This window comes from Ranitomeya imitator, chromosome 4 (genome assembly GCF_032444005.1).
Source record: "Ranitomeya imitator isolate aRanImi1 chromosome 4, aRanImi1.pri, whole genome shotgun sequence".
Taxonomy (NCBI): Eukaryota; Metazoa; Chordata; class Amphibia; order Anura; family Dendrobatidae; genus Ranitomeya; species Ranitomeya imitator.
This window is the reverse complement of record NC_091285.1, coordinates 687,108,973-687,131,730: the sequence shown is the minus strand read 5'-3', so window position 1 is coordinate 687,131,730 and position 22,758 is coordinate 687,108,973. Positions and strand designations below refer to the sequence as shown.

The window sequence follows — 22,758 nt, the reverse complement described above, 5'->3', positions numbered from 1 at the left end:
GGGAAAGGTAGTGTAATCTTTGGAAATACTTGAGGAAGAACTGCAGGTCCAAAGTTGGATTGCCGGGTGGTGAACTGTTTAATAAGTTTCCTCAAAATTAAAATTGAAAAAAGTGACCACTTAAATTATGGTTCAATGAAAATGTTTCACTTCCTATTGCAATTTAGGCTTATTAATAAAATGTACAAACTTTCTGCCATTTGCAATAAACCAATCAATCAAGGACAATCTAAATAGTTAAGCACAACTAATATAACAAGTGGTTTCTCTAAAGTCAACACAATATTTCACTTTTACAGACCACATCAGTCTCAGAATTACTTACCCCTTAATAGATTCTCTTGTAAGAGTACACATTTATTAAATCAGACATTGACTGAAGCATGTCTGATGTACTGTAAATAATGAAGAAACTAATTAATCATAAGAAAAAAATGCATCAAATACCTTGACTGGCTAAGGGTTTGATGACTTTGGTAATTGAAGACATGTTACAAAATTGGCTAGGTCAAGAAAGCGGACAAAAAAGTGAATAAAAGAGATCATTATCTTGTATAAACGATAAAGATTATAAAACGATAGTAAAGAGGTGTTGAATATTCTTACAGATACAGTTGGTAGCACAGTTGCCAAGTTAAAAGTTAAAGGAAGATTCAGATGTCAATTCACCAAGCCTGGCACGGAGCACGCTCGCGATACATCAGTCTTACTGGAGTGAAAGACACTAAATGAATTTGACACATCTTCTGAGTGGTGGGTGCCTCCGTGTACCGCCCCACAAATGATACTTCAGTAAGGGAGTAAAGGCTAGCACTTTTTATAAATTGTACTGACTCCTCCCTTTTCCACTCATTTTGAAAACTGTTGGACAATTTTGCATTGCACAAATGTTTTGCAGTTTTTCAAAGTTATTCTGCGAGATTTCTTCCAGAAACTATTTGTTGAATCAGCCCCACTGTCTACTTTACCTGGACGTGGCGGAAAGAGGAAAATATCATTGGCTGTCACTAGATTCCTGAGGAGGCATGTGGTCAAAAAATCTCTAGTGACAGCAGAAAATCTACTGCAAGATCTTCTTGAAGCCAACACTAAGGACATGTTGGCTATAATACGCTCCAAACCTTATAAGTAAGCTACAGAAATTTTTGGATTCTTTTCTGTGGTGCAACAAAAAAAGAAAAAAAACTGGAACTTTTCGGTCTATATTTCAGTGGTATGTTTGGAGGAGAAAGAATGAAGCGTATGCTTAACAGTAAAGCATGATGGTGATTCAGTGATAGCAATACAGAAGTGCGATGGTGGCACATTGATGTCTTTAGTGAAGCATGGCATTGGTTTAGTAATGCATATAGTAAAACAAGGTGGTAGCTCGGTGATGCCTACAGTGAAGCACTGTGGTAGATCAATGATACCTACAGTGAAGCATGGCTGTGACTCAGTTTTAGATACAAAGAAACATGGTGGTGGCTTAGTGATAGATAGAGTAAAACATGGGGGTGTCTTGGTGTAGCTTACAGTGAAGTATTGTGGTGACTCAGTGATGCTCTGGGGCTGCTTTGTTTCTTCTACAACCGTAAATCTGTAAATCTGTTGCACAAGGCGGGCAAGATGGATTTAATGAAGAATCAAGGAATTGTAGGAGAAAATGTCATGCCTTCTGTGAGGAAGATTGGGAGGCATCAGAATTTCCAGTCCCTGACAGCAAGCAGCTTGGATGGTAAACATATCATTCATTCTCTGAGCTGAACTATCCTGCATGTCTATTGCTCCAGTCCCTGACAGCAAGCAGCTTGGATGGTATCTGAGTTAGGGTTGAGCGAAACGGGTCGAACATTTTCAAAAGTCGCCGACTTTTGACAAAGTCGGGTTTCATGAAACCCGATCCGACCCCTGTGCGGGGTCTGCCATGCGGTACGCGACTTTCGCGCCAAAGTCGCGTTTCAATGATGCGAAAAGCGCCATTTCTCAGCCAATGAAGGTAAACGCAGAGTGTGGGCAGCGTGATGACATAGGTCCTGGTCCCCACCATCTTAGAGAAGGGCATTGCAGTGATTGGCTTGCTGTCCGCGGCGTCACAGGGGCTATAAAGGGGCGTTCCCGCCGACCGCCATGTTACTGCTGCTGATCTGAGCCTAGGGAGAGGTTGCTGCCGCTTCGTCAGAAGCAGGGATAGCGTTAGGCAGGGTCCATTAACCACCAAACCGCTTGTGCTGTAGCGATTTCCACTGCCCAACACCACCTTCGGTGTGCAGGGACAGTGGAAGCTACATTTTTTTTTTTCTCAGCGCTGTAGCTCATTGGGCTGCCCTAGAAGGCTCCCTGATAGCTGCATTGCTGTGTGTACGCCGCTGTGCAAACCAACTGCTTTTTTCAAAGCACAAATCCTCTTGTTCCTTCCTTTCTGCACAGCTATCTTGTTTGTTTGTCCACACTTTTTATTTAATTTGTGCATCAGTCCACTCCTTATTGCTGCCTGCCATACCTGGCTGAGATTACTGCAGGGAGATAGTAATTGAAGGACAGTTCCTTTTTTTTTTTTTTTGTGGGAGATTAAGATTGACATTTCTGCTAGAGTGCCATCCCTGTCTGTGTCATCTCTCACTCAGTGGGCCATAGAAAGCCTATTTATTTTTTTGCTTGATTTGGGTTCTAAAATCTACCTGAAAAAATCACTACATCAATCAGTGGGAGAAAAATATTGGCCTCAGGGCTTGTGTGCCACTCTTGACTCCTGTGTGTGCCATCTCTCAGTCAGTGGGCCATAGAAAGCCTATTTATTTTTTTGCTTGATTAGGGTTCCAAAATCTACCTGAAAAAATCAATAAATCAATCAGTGGGAGATTAATATTGGCCTTTGGGCTTGTGTGCCAGTCCTAAGCGTGCCATCTCTCTCTCTCAGATAGTGGGCCATAGAAAGCCTATTTATTATTTTTTTTATTGGGTTTATAAATTTTCCCTGGAAAAAAAAAATACAGTGGGAGATTAATATTGGCCTCTGGGCTTGTGTGCCAGTCCTGAGCGTGCCATCTCTCTCACAAATAGTGGGCCATAGAAAGCCTATTTATTTTTTTGGTTGATTTGGGTTCTAAATTCTACCTGAAAAAATCAATAAATCAATCAGTGGGAGATAAATATTGGCCTCTGGGCTTGTGTGCCACTCCTGACTCCTGTGTGCGTCCTCTCTCACTCAGTGGGCCCTAGAAAGCCTATTTTTTGTTTTATTTGTTTTCTAAATTCTCCCTGAAAAAATGATTTTATTTTATTTGGTTTCTAAATTATTCCTGAAAAAAATCATTTTTTTTGTATTTTTTTTTTCTAAAGTCTCCCTGAAAAAAAAAAAAAAATCAAATCAGTGGGAGATTAATATTGCCCTTTCTGCTTGTGTGCCAGTCTTGACTCCTGGGTGTGCCATCTCTCTCTCTCCAATTGTGGGCCATAGAAAGCCTATTAATTTTTTTGCTTGATTTGGGTTCCAAAATCTACCTGAAAAAATCACTAAATCAATCAGTGGGAGATAAATATTGGCCTCTGGGCTTGTGTGCCACTCCTGACTCCTGTGTGCGTCCTCTCTCACTCAGTGGGCCCTAGAAAGGCTATTTTATGTTTTATTTGTTTTCTAAATTCTCCCTGAAAAAATCATTTCATTTTATTTGGTTTATAAATTCTTCCTTAAAAAATCATTTATTTATTTATTTATTTTTTTCTAAAGTCTCCTTTTTAAAAAAAAAAAAAAAAAAAAACCAAATCAGTGGGAGATTAATATTTACATTTGCGCTTCAGTGACAGTCCTGCGTGTGTGGCATCTCTCTCATTTGTTGCCACCAACAACAGAGTGTGTAATATTGTGCCTGATTTTCGTTGTGGTCTCACCCACCTGTAAAGGGGTAGTTAAATCATACTGAAGTTATAGCTCACCGTGTAAGTTGTGTGACTGCAACAAATACCGTTAGTTTGGTAACGTTTTTAAAACAATGAGGAAGTCTGGTGGAAGAGGTCGTGGCCGGGGGCGTTCATTGTCAGCTGGTAATGAGGGTAGTGGTAGTGGTGGAGCATCAGGTGGTCGTGGGAAAAAAAATATTGCACCTAAGTCTGGAGCTGTGGAGCCAGGTTCGTCGTCTGGCTACACAAGGCCTCGAACGCTCCCTTTTCTGGGAGTAGGAAAACCGCTTTTAAAGCCGGAGCAGCAAGAGCAAGTTTTGGCTTATCTTGCTGACTCAGCCTCTAGCTCTTTTGCCTCCTCTCGTGAAACTGGTAAAAGTAAAAGCAGCGCGTCGTTAGCGGATGTTCACGGTCAGGACAAGTCGCTTCCTTGTCCTCTTCAGCAAAAACAACAACAGAGAAGGATGCAGCAGGCGACACAACGGGTTACTCCATGGAGCTCTTTACACATACCGTCCCTGGCTTAGAAAGTGAAGCAGTTAACAGTCCATGCCCATTACAAGTTGAATCTGACATGGAGTGCACTGATGCACAGCCACAGCCAGACTACTATCCTGGTCCTTTGACTCAGACCACAACATTGCCCTCGCAGGGTAATGATCAAGAATCAGACCCTGATGAGACTATGTTGCCCCATCACGAACGCTATACCACCGACCGACAAGGTGACACAGACGAAGTTGCACACGAGCTACAAGAAGAGGTAATAGATGACCCAGTTCTTGACCCCGATTGGCAGCCATTGGGGGAACAGGGTGCAGGCGGCAGCAGTTCTGAAGCGGAGGAGGAGGGGCCGCAGCAGGCATCAACATCGCAACAGGTTCCATCTGCCGGGCCCGTATCTTGCCCAAAATGCGTGGCAAAGCCAAAACCTATTGGAGGACAGTGTGGCCATCCGGTTAAAGCTCAGTCTGCAATGCCTGAAAAGGTATCCGATGCTCGAAAGAGTGCAGTCTGGCATTTTTTTAAACAACATCCAATTGATCAGCGCAAAGTCATCTGTCAAAAATGTTCAACTACCTTAAGCAGAGGGCAGAATCTGAAAAGTCTCAATACAAGTTGCATGCATAGACATTTAACCACCATGCATTTGCAAGCTTGGACTAACTACCAAACGTCCCTTAAGGTTGTAGCACCCTCGGCCAATGAAGCTAGTCATCAACGCAACATCCCTTCCGGCAGTGTAGGGCCACCATTTTCTGCACCACCTGCAGTATCTGTGCAGGTTTCTTTGCCAGGCCAAAGAAGTCAGGGTCAGGGAATCACCAGTTTCGTAGTAGGAAACACTGCATCTAGGGCACCGGCGGCAACAATACCATCTCCCACCGTCTCTCAGTCTGCCATGTCCACCGGCACCCCCGCTAATTCCACGATCTCCAGCTCTCCAGTCCAGCTCACCCTACATGAGACTATGGTTAGAAAAAGGAAGTACTTAGCCTCGCATCCGCGTACACAGGGTTTGAATGCCCACATAGCTAGACTAATCTCGTTAGAGATGATGCCCTACCGGTTAGTTGAAAGCGAAGCTTTCAATGCCCTGATGGACTACGCTGTACCACGCTACGAGCTACCCAGTCGACACTTTTTTTCCAGAAAAGCCATCCCAGCCCTCCACCAGCATGTTAAAGAGCGCATCGTCCATGCACTCAGGCAATCTGTGAGCACAAAGGTGCACCTGACAACAGATGCATGGACCAGTAGGCATGGCCAGGGACGTTACGTGTCCATCACGGCACACTGGGTAAATGTGGTGGATGCAGGGTCCACAGGGGACAGCAAGTTTGGGACAGTTTTGCCTAGCCCACGGTCTAGGAAACAGTTGGCTGTAGCCATTCGCACCCCCTCCTCCTCCTCCTCGTCCTCCTGCAGAAGCGAGAGCTCGTCCACAGACCGCAGTCGCACAACCACTCCATCCGCAGCTGCCACTGTTGCACACCAGGTCTCCCATTATGGGGCAGCTACTGGCAAACGTCAGCAGGCTGTATTGGCTGTGAAGTGTTTGGGCGACAACAGACACACCGCTGAAGTTCTGTCCGAGTTCTTGCAGAAAGAAACGCAGTCGTGGCTGGGCACTGTAGATCTTGAGGCAGGCAAGGTAGTGAGTGATAACGGAAGGAATTTCATGGCTGCCATCTCCATTTCCCAACTGAAACACATTCCTTGCCTGGCTCACACCTTAAACCTGGTGGTGCAGTGCTTCCTGAAAAGTTATCCGGGGTTATCCGACCTGCTCCTCAAAGTGCGTGGACTTTGCTCACATATCCGCCGTTCGCCCGTACACTCCAGCCGTATGCAGACCTATCAGCATTCTTTGAACCTTCCCCAGCATCGCCTAATCATAGACGTTGCAACAAGGTGGAACTCAACACTGCACATGCTTCAGAGACTGTGTGAACAGAGGCGGGCTGTTATGTTTTTGTGGGAGGATACACATACACGGGCAGGCAGTAGGATGGCAGACATGGAGTTGTCGGGTGTGCAGTGGTCGAAGATTCAAGACATGTGTCAAGTCCTTCAGTGTTTTGAGGAATGCACACGGCTGGTTAGTGCAGACGACGCCATAATAAGCATGAGCATCCCCCTAATGCGTCTGCTGATGCAAAGTTTGACGCACAGAAAGGATCAGGCGTCTGCAGCTGAGGAAGAGGAAAGCCTTGATGACAGTCAGCCATTGTCTGGCCAGGGCCGTGTACAGGACGAGGTAGCGGGCGAAGAGGAGGAGGAGGACGAGGAGGATGATGGGGATGATTATATTTTTAATGAGAAAGCTTTTCCGGGGCCAGTGGAAATTGTTGGCGCGGCAAGGCCGGGTTTTGGTTTTTGGAGGGACACAAGTGACGTGGATTTGCCTGAAACTGCCCCTCAACCAAGCACAACCACAGATTTGAGAACTGGAACTTTGGCCCACATGGCGGATTATGCCTTACGTATCCTCAAAAGGGACACACGCATAACAAAAATGATGAACGATGACGATTACTGGTTGGCCTGCCTCCTTGATCCTCGCTATAAAGGCAAATTGCAAAATATAATGCCACATGAGAACTTGGAACTAATATTAGCAACCAAACAATCAACTCTTGTTGACCGTTTGCTTCTGGCATTCCCTGCACACAGCGCCCGTGATCGTTCTAACACGAGCTGCAGGGGCCAGCAGACCAGAGGTGTTAGAGGGGCAGAAATCAGAAGTGTCGTTGGCCAGAGGGGTTTTCTGACCAGGTTGTGGAGTGATTTTGCTATGACCGCAGACAGGACAGGTACTGCAGCATCAATTCAAAGTGACAGGAGACAACATTTGTCCAGTATGGTTACTAACTATTTTTCATCCCTTATCGACGTTCTCCCTCAACCGTCATTCCCATTTGATTACTGGGCATCAAAATTAGACACCTGGCCAGAATTGGCAGAATATGCATTGCAGGAGCTTGCTTGCCCGGCAGCTAGTGTCCTATCAGAAAGAGTATTCAGTGCTGCAGGTTCAATACTAACAGAAAAAAGGACTCGTCTGGCAACCCAAAATGTACATGATCTAACCTTCATTAAAATGAACCACAACTGGATTTCGAAATCTTTTGCCCCACCTTGCCCGGCTGACACCTAGCTTTCCTATGTAAAGGTCTTGCCTGTGGACTATTCTGAACGACTTTTCCAATCTCGTAATTTGCAGCACCTGATTGTCCAGCATCTGACATGTTAACACCTCCCTAAATGGCCAAAGTCCCCACACGGGGCCGTGGTATCGCCACTTGGCGCCAGCACCCATGAGAGTACTGTTTGTCTGAAGAGGTGGGTGTGCCCGCTTTTGGTCGACGGCACTGCCACTAGGTCCCTCATAGTACAATAAAGTGTCTGGCGGTGGTGGTGCGCACCCAACGTCAGACACACCGTTGTAATATGAGGGGCCCTGGGCCTGTACCGCCGGCCACAAGACAGTCCCCCCCCCAGGTCAAACAGTGCTCTACCACTTGCAAAATTTTCTCTCACAGCTCCACCAATGTTTAGTCTATGCGCTGACATCCTTCAATGCCTGGCACTGTCAATACCATTGTATTGACATTTTTCTTATGTTAGGCCTTCGAAGCCTGTCTGCGGTCCCTCCTTCCACTAGGCCTCCACTGACCTGTCTACTGCCGCCCGTGTTCCCCTGGAACCAATTGTAAATTGCCTACAGCCAGGCCAATTTATTATGTTAGGGCTTCGAAGCCTGTCTGCGGTCCCTCCTTCCACTAGGCCTCCACTGACCTGTCTACTGCTGCCCGGGTTCCCCTGGAACCAATTTTAAATTGCCTACAGCCAGCCCAATTTATTATGTTAGGGCTTCGAAGCCTGTCTGCGGTCCCTCCTTCCACTAGGCCTCCACTGACATCAGAAAATATAAAAATAAGTATTTTGCTTATAAAAAAGAAAATACTGGAGAGATATCAAATGCAGACATTTTAACATTAAAAACAAACACATACAACAAAAATCTGGTACAGTACTAAAAATGGCCACCAGCTACACTAACTTTCTCCTGCAAGTAGTTAACTGAAAGTTTTTTTCAATTTAAAACACAGATATGGCATCCACCGAGTGTTGTCCTGTCGCGTCTTCTTTATATTATTGCCAAGAAGATGCAAAACAATGAAAATAATAAAATCATTATTTACCAAAAAAATAGAGTAAGTCAAAACCACATTGCAAATAAACATTCATTATAAATAAAGAAGCAGGGCGCGTCCGAGGGTGAGTATATACCTAATAAGAATATAATCACCCTCGGACGCGCCCTGCTTCTTTCCAACAGCCTTCCTTCCTAAGAATCAGCCCTTCCGTGGTGTAAAGAGAGGGTGTGTTACACTCCAAGGTGTTCCCCAGGTTGCCTTTCCTGAGCTTCGATCTTCATGCTCTCGTTTAGTAGTTGCCGGAAAGTAGGCTGCATTAGGCCTACAAAATGGGTATGGGGTGGAGAGAGATGGTGTGTTACACTCCAAGGTGTTCTCCAGGTTTCCTCGCCATTGCTTCGATCTTCCGACTCTCGTTTAGTAGTTGTAGAAAACTACACTGCATTAGGCCTACAAAATGGGTATCGGGTGGAGAGAGATGGTGTGTTACACTCCAAGGTGTTCCCCAGGTTGCCTTGCCATTGCTTCGGTCTTCCGACTCTCGTTTAGTAGTTGTAGAAAACTACACTGCATTAGGCCTACAAAATGGGTATCGGGTGGAGAGAGATGGTGTGTTACACTCCAAGGTGTTCCCCAGGTTGCCTTGCCATTGCTTCGGTCTTCCGACTCTCGTTTAGTAGTTGTAGAAAACTACACAGCATTAGGCCTACAAAATGGGTATGGGGTGGAGAGAGATGGTGTGTTACACTCCAAGGTGTTCCCCAGGTTGCCTTGCCATTGCATCGGTCTTCCGACTCTCGTTTAGTAGTTGTAGAAAACTACACAGCATTAGGCCTACAAAATGGGTATGGGGTGGAGAGAGATGGTGTGTTACACTCCAAGGTGTTCTCCAGGTTTCCTCGCCATTGCTTCGATCTTCCGACTCTCGTTTAGTAGTTGTAGAAAGCTACACTGCATTAGGCCTACAAAATGGGTATCGGGTGGAGAGAGATGGTGTGTTACACTCCAAGGTGTTCCCCAGGTTGCCTTGCCATTGCTTCGGTCTTCCGACTCTCGTTTAGTAGTTGTAGAAAACTACACTGCATTAGGCCTACAAAATGGGTATCGGGTGGAGAGAGATGGTGTGTTACACTCCAAGGTGTTCCCCAGGTTGCCTTGCCATTGCTTCGGTCTTCCGACTCTCGTTTAGTAGTTGTAGAAAACTACACTGCATTAGGCCTACAAAATGGGTATGGGGTGGAGAGAGATGGTGTGTTACACTCCAAGGTGTTCCCCAGGTTGCCTTGCCATTGCTTCGGTCTTCCGACTCTCGTTTAGTAGTTGTAGAAAACTACACAGCATTAGGCCTACAAAATGGGTATGGGGTGGAGAGAGATGGTGTGTTACACTCCAAGGTGTTCTCCAGGTTTCCTCGCCATTGCTTCGATCTTCCGACTCTCGTTTAGTAGTTGTAGAAAACTACACTGCATTAGGCCTACAAAATGGGTATCGGGTGGAGAGAGATGGTGTGTTACACTCCAAGGTGTTCCCCAGGTTGCCTTGCCATTGCTTCGGTCTTCCGACTCTCGTTTAGTAGTTGTAGAAAACTACACTGCATTAGGCCTACAAAATGGGTATCGGGTGGAGAGAGATGGTGTGTTACACTCCAAGGTGTTCCCCAGGTTGCCTTGCCATTGCTTCGGTCTTCCGACTCTCGTTTAGTAGTTGTAGAAAACTACACTGCATTAGGCCTACAAAATGGGTATGGGGTGGAGAGAGATGGTGTGTTACACACTTACAAATCCCTAGTTAGACCGCACATGGAGTACTGTGTCCAGTTTTGGGCACCGGTGCTCATGAAGGATATAATGGAACTAAAGAGAGAGTACAAAGGAGGGCAACAAAATTAATAAAGGGGATGGGAGAACTACAATACCCAGATAGATTAGCGAAATTAGGATTATTTAGTCTAGAAAAAAGACGACTGAGGGGCGATCTAATAACCATGTATAAGTATATAAGGGGACAATACAAATATCTCGCTGAGGATCTGTTTATACCAAGGAAGGTGACGGGCACAAGGGGGCATTCTTTGCGTCTGGAAGAGAGAAGGTTTTTCCACCAACATAGAAGAGGATTCTTTACTGTTAGGGCAGCGAGAATCTGGAAATGCTTGCCTGAGGAGGTGGTGATGGCAAACTCAGTCGAGGGGTTCAAGAGAGGCCTGGATGTCTTCCTGGAGCAGAACAATATTGTATCATGCAATTATTAGGTTCTGTAGAAGGACGTAGATCTGGGGATTTATTATGATGGAATATAGGCTGAACTGGATGGACAAATGTCTTTTTTCGGCCTTACTAACTATGTTACTATGTTACTATGTTACTATGTTACTATGTTACTCCAAGGTGTTCCCCAGGTTGCCTTGCCATTGCTTCGGTCTTCTGACTCTCGTTTAGTAGTTGCAGAAAACTACACAGCATTAGGCCTACAAAATGGGTATGGGGTGGAGAGAGATGGTGTGTTACACTCCAAGGTGTTCTCCAGGTTTCCTCGCCATTGCTTCGATCTTCCGACTCTCGTTTAGTAGTTGTAGAAAACTACACTGCATTAGGCCTACAAAATGGGTATCGGGTGGAGAGAGATGGTGTGTTACACTCCAAGGTGTTCCCCAGGTTGCCTTGCCATTGCTTCGGTCTTCCGACTCTCGTTTAGTAGTTGTAGAAAACTACACAGCATTAGGCCTACAAATTGGGTATGGGGTGTAGAGAGATGGTGTGTTCCACTCCAAGGTGTTCTCCAGGTTGCCTTTCCTGAGCTTCTATCTTCAGGCTCTCGTTAAATTGTGGTTAAATGGAACAACTGCATTTGGCGTACTAGTTGGTTTGGGGCCTACTAACAGTGTCTGCCGCTCCTTGCTGTTCTCCTGGTTTCCTGTCCTGAAATTCCGTTTTCAGGCGCTCGTTAAGTAGTTGTTAATGTTAGACTGCATTTGGCCTACTAGTTGGGTTGGGGCCTACTATCGGTGTCTGCCACTCCTTGCTGTTCTCCTCCACTGAACAAAGCTGTGCCGCCTGTTTACTACGGTTGCCAATTTTGAACTGCATTTCGACTACTTACTGATTTGGGCCTACTCTCTGTGTCAGCCTCTCATTCCAGTTGTCCTCCACTGCAATGCCCCCTGGTTATTCCTGTGTTACCAATTTTGAACTGCATTTAGCCCACTTTATTATTTGGGCCTATATCTGTGTTTCCTCCTCATCCTGCCCATTGCCCAGCCAGTGATAGATGAGTCTGCTGGTACATTGACCCATAACGCAACATTCCCCGTGCACGCTACACAACAACATTGTGACCCTGCTGAAAGTCAGGTTGCTCTTCCCGCATACCATACCACCTTACACGGGGACAAAGAGGAAGGTGCAGATGAAAGTGCAGGTTCCTTCATCAGGTGGGGGGAGGAATACTAGTTGGCGACGTCACTGGCACAGGGCCTCTCATAGTACGCAAAAGTGTTGCTGCCGGTGGGAGGCGCCCCCGCCGTGCAAACACACCACTGTACTTTGAGGGGCCCTGTGCCAGTGCCAATGCCAACGAGTGGGCCCCCCCTGCTTGCTCAGGTTCACAGCACTTGCAAAGTTGAAATACTTACCTCTCCCTGCTCCACTGCCGTGACGTGGTCCAGATTTCCTGGGCCCACTAATTACTTGAACCAGCCCTACCCACCACAACTTTAGCCAAATGACCCCCAATTTCAAATGCCTTCCAATTATTATAAGGTAAATTACGCTTGACAAGCTTCATTAAGAAGAATGGATGGTTTTGACATTAAAATGGGCACTCTAGGTGTTTTCCTGGCCCCCACTCACTGCCGACTATGCTGCCCCATTGACTTGCATTGGGTTTCGTGTTTCGGTCAATCCCGACTTTACGTCATAATCGGCCGATTTCACTCGACCCGACTTTTGAGATAGTCGGGTTTCGCGAAACCCGGCTCGACTCTAAAAAGGTCAAGGTCGCTCAACTCTAATCTGAGTCATTCTATCTTCAGCATTGAATCCTGCATGTATCTATATATGTAAACATATCATTCATTCTCTGAGCTGAACTATCCTGCATGTCTATTGCTCCAGTCCCTGACAGCAAGCAGCTTGGATGGTATCTGAGTCATTCTATCTTCGGCATTGAATCCTGCATGTATCTATATTTGTTAGTCATCCTATTATGCATTTGTTTGTGTTTATAGATATTTAATCTGACTTTTGCATGTCCTTACTCAGAGAGATCACATAACTGTTTCAAAGCGGTTTATGATCCATGTAGACCTGGACATTTGTTTATCTGATCACTACATTTATTGTGTCCTGTTGTCTCAACTGAGTTAGATTGATTGCTAACGAGCTTTAACAAAAAAAAAAAAAAAAAAAAAATTAAGATCTAAGGGCTAGCCTTCTATAAATGTAGATGTAGCTTGGGGATGCATTCGTGCACTGTTATTCGTGTATTTTTATTCAAAGTACTTTTTTTCTAAGTACTCGGCAGTTATAACATGGCAGTTAGACAGGGCAGGAGACAGGTAAGAAAATCTAAATCTAATCCATATTCACTTGAAACAGCACAAATACTCACCATATTTATTTGTATAATCTATATCGTGACTGCCGCATTCACTCACATTCACCGCCCTTGCATTAACTCTCTACACTCCATCCATATCGGCCCCTCTGTCCTTGCCTCTCCTATGTATAGCACTCATGCTCTATTCACATTGCTTAACAGCACAGATCCATTCAGTCCCACCATCCAACACAAGAGACGCTCTCACAAATCACTTAACCATCTGCTCTCTCTTTCTATCCTCCTTCTCCTAGTCGCTGGAGACATCTCTCCAAAGCCCGGCCCCCCATGTTATAGCCAGTCAAACCTCCCAACTGCTACACTCAGAAACCCCTCTAACCTTATTAATATTCCATGCATGCCTTCTGTCTCTTTGAATTGTGCCCTTTGGAATTCTCGCTCTGTGTGTAATAAACTCTCCTTCATCCATGACTTCTTCCTTTCTAATTCTCTTAATCTCCTGGCTCTTACTGAAACCTGGATCCAGCAGTCAGACACCACCGCTGCTGCTGCTCTTTCATATGGTGGACTACATTTTTCTCATACCCCAAGATCGGACAACAGAGCAGGCGGAGGCGTTGGTCTGCTCCTTTCACCAAAATGTACTTTCCAAGTTATCCCCCAAGTACCCTCACTTGTCTTCCCTTCCTTTGAGGTCCATGTGGTCAGACTCTACGTCCCCTTCTCCATGCGAGTGGCGGTGGTGTATCGTCCTCCCGGCCCCTCTCATCAGTTCCTGGATCACTTTGCCACCTGGCTTCCACACTTTCTCTCCTGTGACACCCCCACCATTATCATGGGTGATTTCAACATCCCTATTGCCTCTCCCCTCTCCCCATCTGCTTCTCACCTTTAAGCTCTATCCTCCTCTTTCGGTCTCTCGCAGCATACTAACTCGCCAACGCATGAAGATGGAAACTCCCTTGACTTGGTCTTCTCCCGGCTTTGCTCAATGGATGATTTCACAAACTCCCCTCTCCCACTTTCCGACCACAACCTTCTTTCATTCTCTATCAAGAACTGCCATCCCGCTAAGGTCACCCCCACTTTCCACACTTATAGAAACATACAGGCCATTAACACCCAGAAACTTATGAAGAACTTGCAGTCATCATTGGCCCCAATCTTCTCCATCTCATGTCCTGACTCTACTCTGAAGCATTACAATGAAACCCTGCAAAGTGCTCTGGATGAAGCTGCTCCTCCTATACATAAAACAACTCGACACAGACGGCAACAACCGTGGCACACGCTGCAAACACGGTTCCTGCAGCGGTGCTCCAGGTGCGCAGAACGTCTGTGGAGAAAATCTAATCTACCCGAAGATTTCATCCATTATAAGTTCATGCTAAAGACATACAATTCTGCCCTTCACCTCTCCAAACAAACCTACTTCAACACCCTCATCACCTCCCTGTCCAATAACCCTAAACGTCTCTTTGACACGTTCCAGTCCCTACTCAACCCAAGAGCGCAGGCCCCAACCACGGATCTCCGTGCTGACGATCTGGCCAATTATTTCAAAGAAAAAATTGACCACATTCGACAGGAAATCATCTCCCAATCTCTTCATACCATGCACTGTCCTCCCTCCCCCACTGCATCTAGTTCACTCTCTGACTTTGAAGCAGTTACAGAAGAAGAAGTAAGCAGGCTCCTTGCATCTTCTCGCCCGACCACTTGCACCAGTGACCCCATTCCGTCACATCTCCTCCAGTCCCTTTCCCCGGCTGTCACCTCTCACCTAACAAAAATATTCAACCTTTCCCTCACTTCCGGTATTTTTCCCTCCTCATTTAAGCATGCCATCATACATCCATTACTTAAAAAACCATCCCTCGACCAAAACTGTGCCGCTAATTATAGACCTGTCTCTAATCTTCCCTTCATCTCTAAACTCCTCGAACGCCTGGTCCACTCCCGTCTTACCCGCTATCTCTCAGATAACTCTCTTCTCGACCCTCTTCAATCTGGCTTCCGCTCTTTACACTCTACTGAAACTGCCCTCACTAAAGTCTCTAATGACCTACTAACAGCTAAATCTAATGGTCACTACTCCATGCTAATTCTCTTGGATCTCTCTGCAGCATTCGACACTGTGGATCATCAGCTCCTCCTCACTATGCTTCGCTCCATCGGCCTCAAGGACACCGTTCTCTCCTGGTTCTCCTCCTATCTCTCTGACCGATCCTTCACTGTATGTTTTGCTGGTTCCTCCTCCTCTCACCTTCCCCTTACTGTTGGGGTTCCTCAAGGATCAGTCCTAGGCCCCCTCCTTTTCTCTTTGTACACTGCCCCTATTGGACAAACAATCAGTAGATTTGGTTTCCAGTACCATCTCTATGCTGACGACACCCAATTATACACTTCTTCTCCTGATCTCACGCCTGCCTTATTAGAAAACACCAGTGATTGTCTTACCGCTGTCTCTAGCATCATGTCCTCGCTCTATCTGAAACTAAACCTGCCAAAAACTGAACTCCTCGTGTTCTCTCCCTCTACTAACCTACCTTTGCCTGACATTGCCATCTCCGTGTGCGGTTCCACCATTACTCCAAAGCAACATGCCCGCTGCCTTGGGGTCATCCTTGATTCTAACCTTTCATTCACCCCCCACATCCGATCACTGGCTCGCTCTTCTTACCTGCATCTCAAAAACATTTCTAGAATTCGCCCTTTTCTTACTTTCGACTCTGCAAAAACTCTTACTGTTTCACTTATTCATTCTCGTCTGGACTATTGTAACTCTCTACTAATCGGCCTCCCTCTTACCAAACTTTCCCAGCTCCAATCTGTCCTGAATGCTACTGCCAGGATCATATTCCTCACCAACCGTTACACCAATGCCTCTACCTTGTGCCAGTCATTACACTGGCTACCCATCCACTCCAGAATCCAGTACAAAACTACTACCTTCATCCACAAAGCGCTCCATGGCTCAGCACCACCCTACATCTCCTCTCTGGTCTCAGTCTACCACCCTTCCCGTGCCCTCTGCTCCGCTGATGACCTCAGGTTAGCATCCTCAATAATCAGAACCTCCCACTCCCGTCTCCAAGACTTTACACGTGCTGCGCCGATTCTTTGGAATGCACTACCTAGGTTAATACGATTAATTCCCAATCCCCACAGTTTTAAGCGTGCCCTAAAAACTCATTTGTTCAGACTGGCCTACCGCCTCAATGCATTAACCTAACGATCCCTGTGTGGCCTATTTAAAAAAAACAAAAACAAAACAAAACAAAACACAGATTCCTCGCACTATGTTCTCATTCACTTTATGCAGTTAATAGCCCTCTGTGTCTGTACTGCTACATACTTAGGCAGTTAACTGGTTCATTCAGCTTTACATGAACACCCGAGCCTTACACTATGGCCGGTCCGAATAACTATAGCAATTGTTACCATCCACCTCTCGTGTCTCCCCTTTTCCTCATAGTTTGTAAGCTTGCGAGCAGGGCCCTCATTCCTCCTGGTATCTGTTTTGAACTGTATTTCTGTTATGCTGTAATGTCTATTGTATGTACAAGTCCCCTCTATAATTTGTAAAGCGCTGCGGAATATGTTGGCGCTATATAAATAAAAATTATTATTATTATTATTATTATTCCTACAGTATAATGATCCCAAGTCTACTACAAATTATTCCAAGGCTTGGTAATAAATGAAGACCTGAAAGATTCTGAAGTGGCCATCTCAATCTTCTGATCTAAACACCATATAAAATTGTTGGTGAGATATAAAGAAAGCATTTGTGGTATGTAAACCTATGAATATTAGTGTTAGGTGTCGAGTTCCCACCGCTGCACAGGGGGAATCTCAAAATATCTCCACTGCGGTCTCCCATTCTCCTCCAGCTGCAGTGGAGCCTGCTCAGCGAAGACGTCGGTCCCAGCGTCTGGCTCAAGCTGATACGGTGTGGCTGGTTACTGCTGTCCTTCAAGGTTCAGCCATTGTAACCAGTATTGATTCATCGGTGAGCAGGAATCCCTGGGACTAAGTCCTGCTTTTCTTCTTCTGAGCATGCCCAAGGGACGACCTCTCATTGGAGGTTGGGGGTCACATGCTCAGGTCCTGTAGCAGCTCCTATTGGACCACTAGGAAGGTCCTGGAGAGCTTCCGCTATAAAAGTTTTGCAGGGCCGCACGGCCATGCGCTGTTATAAACTTATTAATGTGTGTGTGGATGTATGCCTGTCGATGGATGAAAGCTCCGAATCATTCCCATCCCTAGTGTTGTTGACTGTTCGCGAATGGTGGAAGCTACCTAGCGCCTGACAGTGCTATTCCGCACAGCTAGCACACGATACAGCGCCTGATAGCAGTGACCGCCAGTGTCTGGGTGGTTAGTGGCATCCGCCAGAGAAGCACTGCACGCACTCTTGTGCATGAAATTGTTATTTCTATTAATCTCTGACACCCCAGTAGCGGTGTCGAGTGCTAAAATGTCTAGAGGAACTCTTTCCCTGAGTCTTGGGGCAGAGTTCTGTGACTCTTTGGTTGCGCTCTTTTTGCGGTACTGCGGCCCTGTGATGCAACAGGGTTCGCTTCCTTCATATCGGGTGAAGCTAACCCGAGTGTGTATCCACATTAAACCGCCATATAGTGCGTCATTACTCAGCAGCAGGTTCCATCTCTGCATGGTGGACCCCCGGCTGCGAACGCACCTTGTACCACCCGTCTAAGTATTTGGTGCATTCTGCTAGCCCTAACAATTAGTGAACTAGAGGCCATTGAATACTCAAAGGTACCTCAGGAACGCTGCAAGATGTTGGTCTCTAGCTATGTATCACTATTGTAGTAAGTCTTTACAGGCAAGGGAGCTCTACTATGTAGTGAAGGCATTTGTCATGAAGGAGGTGAATGACTCTGAGACTGCAGCAGTCAGTAAATGTGGCATTTCGTGATGAATTTGGAAAAACACTTGTTTTATTAGTCGTGTCGATAGTCAATACTGTGTTACTGCTGAAAATAGCAAAAGCGAGCAGATGATTGCAGGTTCAAGTCCCCTAAGGAAACTGTAAAACACAGTAAAACTAAAAAAAAAAAAAATATGTAAAACCTAAAAATATAAGTGCAAATCACCCACTCTTCCCCCTTTAAAAATAAAGAAATGCTTGTTTTAAAAAAAAAAAAACACACATGTTGTATGTCCGCTTTTGTAAAGGTCTGATCAATCAAAATATAAAAATGATGCATGTTTTCTATCACCAAAATTGCATCATTTTACCGTATAATGGATGCTGTAAAGACAAAACTACAAAAACTATTGTGAATTGAGTTTTTTTTTATGAAATTTTGCACCACTTGGAATTTTTTTCTTATTTTCTGGTATATCACATGATAAAATAGATGATGTTATTCCAAAGTACAACTTGTTGCACACAAAAGAAAGCCCTCATATGGCTATATTGACAGAAAAAAAAAAAAAATATGTCTCTTGGAAGAAGGAGAGGAATAAGATAAAATGGAAAAAGCATCTGGTCGGAATGAGAGTAAATTTGACTAGTGAACCAGTTATATGTCATACGAGACAAAAGTTCAGGGTCTTCAAATAATTATCATAGAATCATAGGGTATTAGAGTTGGAAGGGACCTCCAGGGTCATTGTGTCCCACTCCCTGCTTAACTTTGAGTTATATTTTAGAAATATCCATCATCAAAGATATGCAAAATACCAGAACCTACTCACACAATGTTTCAGCTGACAAATATTTTTTGAGTTTCACATTTTGAATTTTTGACTAAATAGAGTTCGCAATATAGTGGACCCCCTTATGCCACAAGATACAATTTAATATGACTTAAAGGACAGCATTGATATTTTTGAAGGAATCCCGAGTCAACATGAAACATGAAAACCTTCCACAAAACCACATAGTATTGGACCCACCAAACCCTATAGTATCTAACAAAGCATAAGTGGAAAAAATAAAACGTAACTTTTATTATGACTAAAGTCACACACAAAAAAACTTAAACCAAACACCCAAGTGAATAAAAATACTGGGGCAAAGTCTCAGACAATTGGTATGGTGACCACAGAGACTGGTTATCCCCAGAAAGGACAGAATGATATCCTCCACAACATATTGGAGATATCATAAAAACTAGAATTTGACATATAGGGCTGGAGTAAAATAACATCAAACAGCACACAACGTCAGGCTAGTTATATGAACGAACAGTAAAAAAAACATCAATAGTTGCATATAGACAGTGCCACTGATGGCTATAAATAATGTAAAAAGGAACAATCTCACCGGTTCCAAGATGAGGGCCCAGGAGCGCCGGATAATTTCTGGTCAGAAGAAAATCCGGAAACGTAATGGAGATGACAGTCCCTATGTCAGTCCCTATGGGGCTATCGATAGACTATCCCCAAAGCTCCTGCCCTTACAAGGGCAGTCCACAGCTACCCCTGTCCAAACATGCCCTGCACTCTCCCTGTATAGTCCGTCCCGACGCGTTTCATCCAAGCCAAATCTTCAGGGGACTTGCTTGTGCATGGAGATAGAGTGCCTGTATGCTAAAAAGTGAAGGACACTAAGTCCTGCCACCCTCAATGCTGTCTTGCAGAGAGTGAACACGGCAATGGGCTAGTGCTTATATAGCAAAAAGGGGAGGCGGATACCATGTGATAGTATGACCACTTCCCATAGGGAAATCATATGGCAGCTAAAGGTAACCATAACGACTGGGTAAACCATATGGGGGAACCCACTGTATGTTGTCATATATTGTGCCAAGAGCGTTCATTGCAAACCACAATCGTAGTGTGATCAAAATGCGACATAAGTACCTGACAGGAGGCCAGACAGTGCACCCTTAGGTTATATACATGTAAAGGCCCCTACTATACTGCGTACCTGTATTTTTTCCACTTATGCTTTGTTAGATTTATGATTTATAGTGGTATCGGCTATGTGTCTAGCAGTCAATATATAGACTCTGCTTTGTCTCCAAACCCTATAGTATGACAGACTTGTCAAAGGTAGAAAAAAAGACTCTAACATACTTGCGACCCAATTCCCGATCCACTTCTCTTGTCACCTTGGATCTGTTTGGCCCTACATTGATGTTTCCTGTATTTATAGCTCGATTTGGCCACATTATCTAATTACTGATGTACGTTACGATGGAACGTGATGGCAGAACTTTGGTGGTAAGTATTTTAGCAATGTAGAAAGGTCTGTAATGGAATTATAGACATTTTGTGCCTGAAATATTAATGAGAGATTCCAAACAAGGACTACAAGGAGAAAATTATCACATCTACAAATGCTCGACATTCACTGGTCAAAAAGTTGATATAGATTCATACTACCTGCCAAGGTGTAAAAGCCGTAATGTTAGCACATGCTCCATGTAAAAGATGGGCTCCTTTTCCATTTGTACAGTCTTTTAAATTTTCTAAAGCTTTAGCCACAACATGAACTGCAGTATAGACATTGTACGTTGCCCTTAAGTTGTAGACATCGTTAAAGCTGTTTGTGATACTTTGCAGGTCTTCAGATCCATCACATTCTCTCACTGAAGCGTTTGAGGACCTTGCGGTATCTCCATCCAAAAACACGCAATTAAATGTCTGCTCCCAGAGCAGATTTACCCATTCCCTGCCCAGTGTCAAAGAAGGGCTGATCTTATTGAGGAACTCTCTAAATTTTGGAATAGTTCTACTATAGAAAGCAAATCCTATTGTCCCTGATAGTGACTCTGAAAACCTTCCCGTGGAGAAGAGGCTAGAAGTGGACCAAGCTTCACTTGCTACAAATATTTTCTTTGTTATGTTCTGTCTTAACATTTCATCCAAGATGGGAATCAAATTAATGGCTGGTGAAAAGACAACTACGATTCTAGCTGTCGAGGTCTTAAAAACTTTAACGATATGTGGAGCATTGTGGTCTGGCTGGCTTTTAATAATGGTCTCAGTGAAGGCCACACATGCTCCAGCTTTAACCAACTCTTGTTTCACCAAATTAATTCCTTGTTGTCCATAGTCATTATCAACAGCTAATAACCCTACCCATGTCCAGCCAAAATGTAACACCAGATGGGCAAGTCCACGGGACTGGAAAACATCATTAGATACAGTTCTGAAAAATGATGGAAACATAATCCGATCACTCAGTAGAGGACTTGTTGAGAAGTGGCTTATCTGTTGGAAAAAGACAGATTCGTGACAATATATTAATGTCCTTCATATCTTTGTATCATTGGTTATAGTGCTACTGTATTTAAAACCCATAGAAAGTCTTTACCTGAGGGTACCTATATAGGCCCAAAATATGTGCTACAAGGATAGAATGTGTAGAAATTGATGGACCGATGATAGCACTGAGTGGCACATTTTGAAGGCACCGGTAGTTGGGCAGAACTTTGTTGGAACCAGTCAAAATTTGCAAAGCTCCCTGAAGGTCCTGATGCAGAACATCACAGGAATCATAGGCTTGGAAACCCAATGTGACATTTGCAAGAATATTGGGATTTTCATTGATTTCTTTAACTGCAAAAATCATGGACTGAAGTTGTTGATAATTTTCTAGGTGGAATCTTTTGAGAAGAAAGGAAAAAAAAACAGAGTGTTCTAGTTTTACATTTTTCAATCGTTGAAATCAGTGACATACAAAAAAATAAGATGACTCGGTACGGTAGCCTAAAATTAAAATTTGCACCTCATTATAGTATCAAATTTATACAATCATTGACCACTGAGCCAAGAATCTTACCCTCTAGATCAAGAAGGAGAATTTTGGCTTATTCACCCAGGAAGAAGAGATAATTCTGTGTTTACTCCTCCACCCCATTTCCAAGACCCATTTCCCATCTTCAATGCTGGAAACAGGAAGTCCTACACAAATTTTCACCTACCAAGTCTACACCACGATATAGCACCTGCAAGAATTTAATCCAGGGTATGTAGACCCTTGAAATAATTAGTCTAAAATTTAACTTTTACATAACTAGAGTCTAGAGTCTGTGTAATGAGCTAAAGTGGCGGTGTTATCAACCAATGTGAATTTAAGTTTGTAAAATCTATGAGAAATAAACATAAAACTCTTTATTATCACTAAGAATATTCACTCACGTTGAACAAAGAGTCTTACGTGGTCTTTCAGTGAAGGAAAGTTTTTGATACACCGTGTCCAAATGAAGAGGCAAAACGACTCCTAACATGATATTTCCAGGCTCGGTTATACCTTGAAGCTCTGGAACATGAAGGTGGCAGGTCAGATCCGAGGAATGTAACACAACAATAAGGTCAGGCAGAATGAGAATCCAGATCACTGTATACAGGGTTTTCATTGTGAATTCATCTACCAGAGTGACTCTGCTGCGAACAAAACAGAAAAATAACATTTAATATTATATATTATCACATTTATGAATTATAATGAATTCCAGACATGGCGCCATTACAAATGTGAACCCTTCCTTCACAAATTCCGAAAATGAATTTCCTGCAATATTCAGACCCTGGTCCTCTGGCTATGTAATTCTATCTTTATGACCCAAGAAAGATATATATCTTGGTATCTTCATGACCTTCATGACCATGTACCTTTATGACCTTCATTTATCTCCCTCATATCATGACAAAGCCTTTTCCTTACTAAAGA

At 44.3% G+C, this 22,758-nt stretch overlaps 1 pseudogene; it reads right to left on the bottom strand.

Moving 5' to 3' along the window:
- The window catches only part of LOC138674705 (extracellular calcium-sensing receptor-like), a 45,190-nt pseudogene extending 23,533 nt beyond the window's left edge, over positions 1-21,657 (bottom strand).
- Between the last annotated feature and the right edge of the window lie 1,101 nt (positions 21,658-22,758).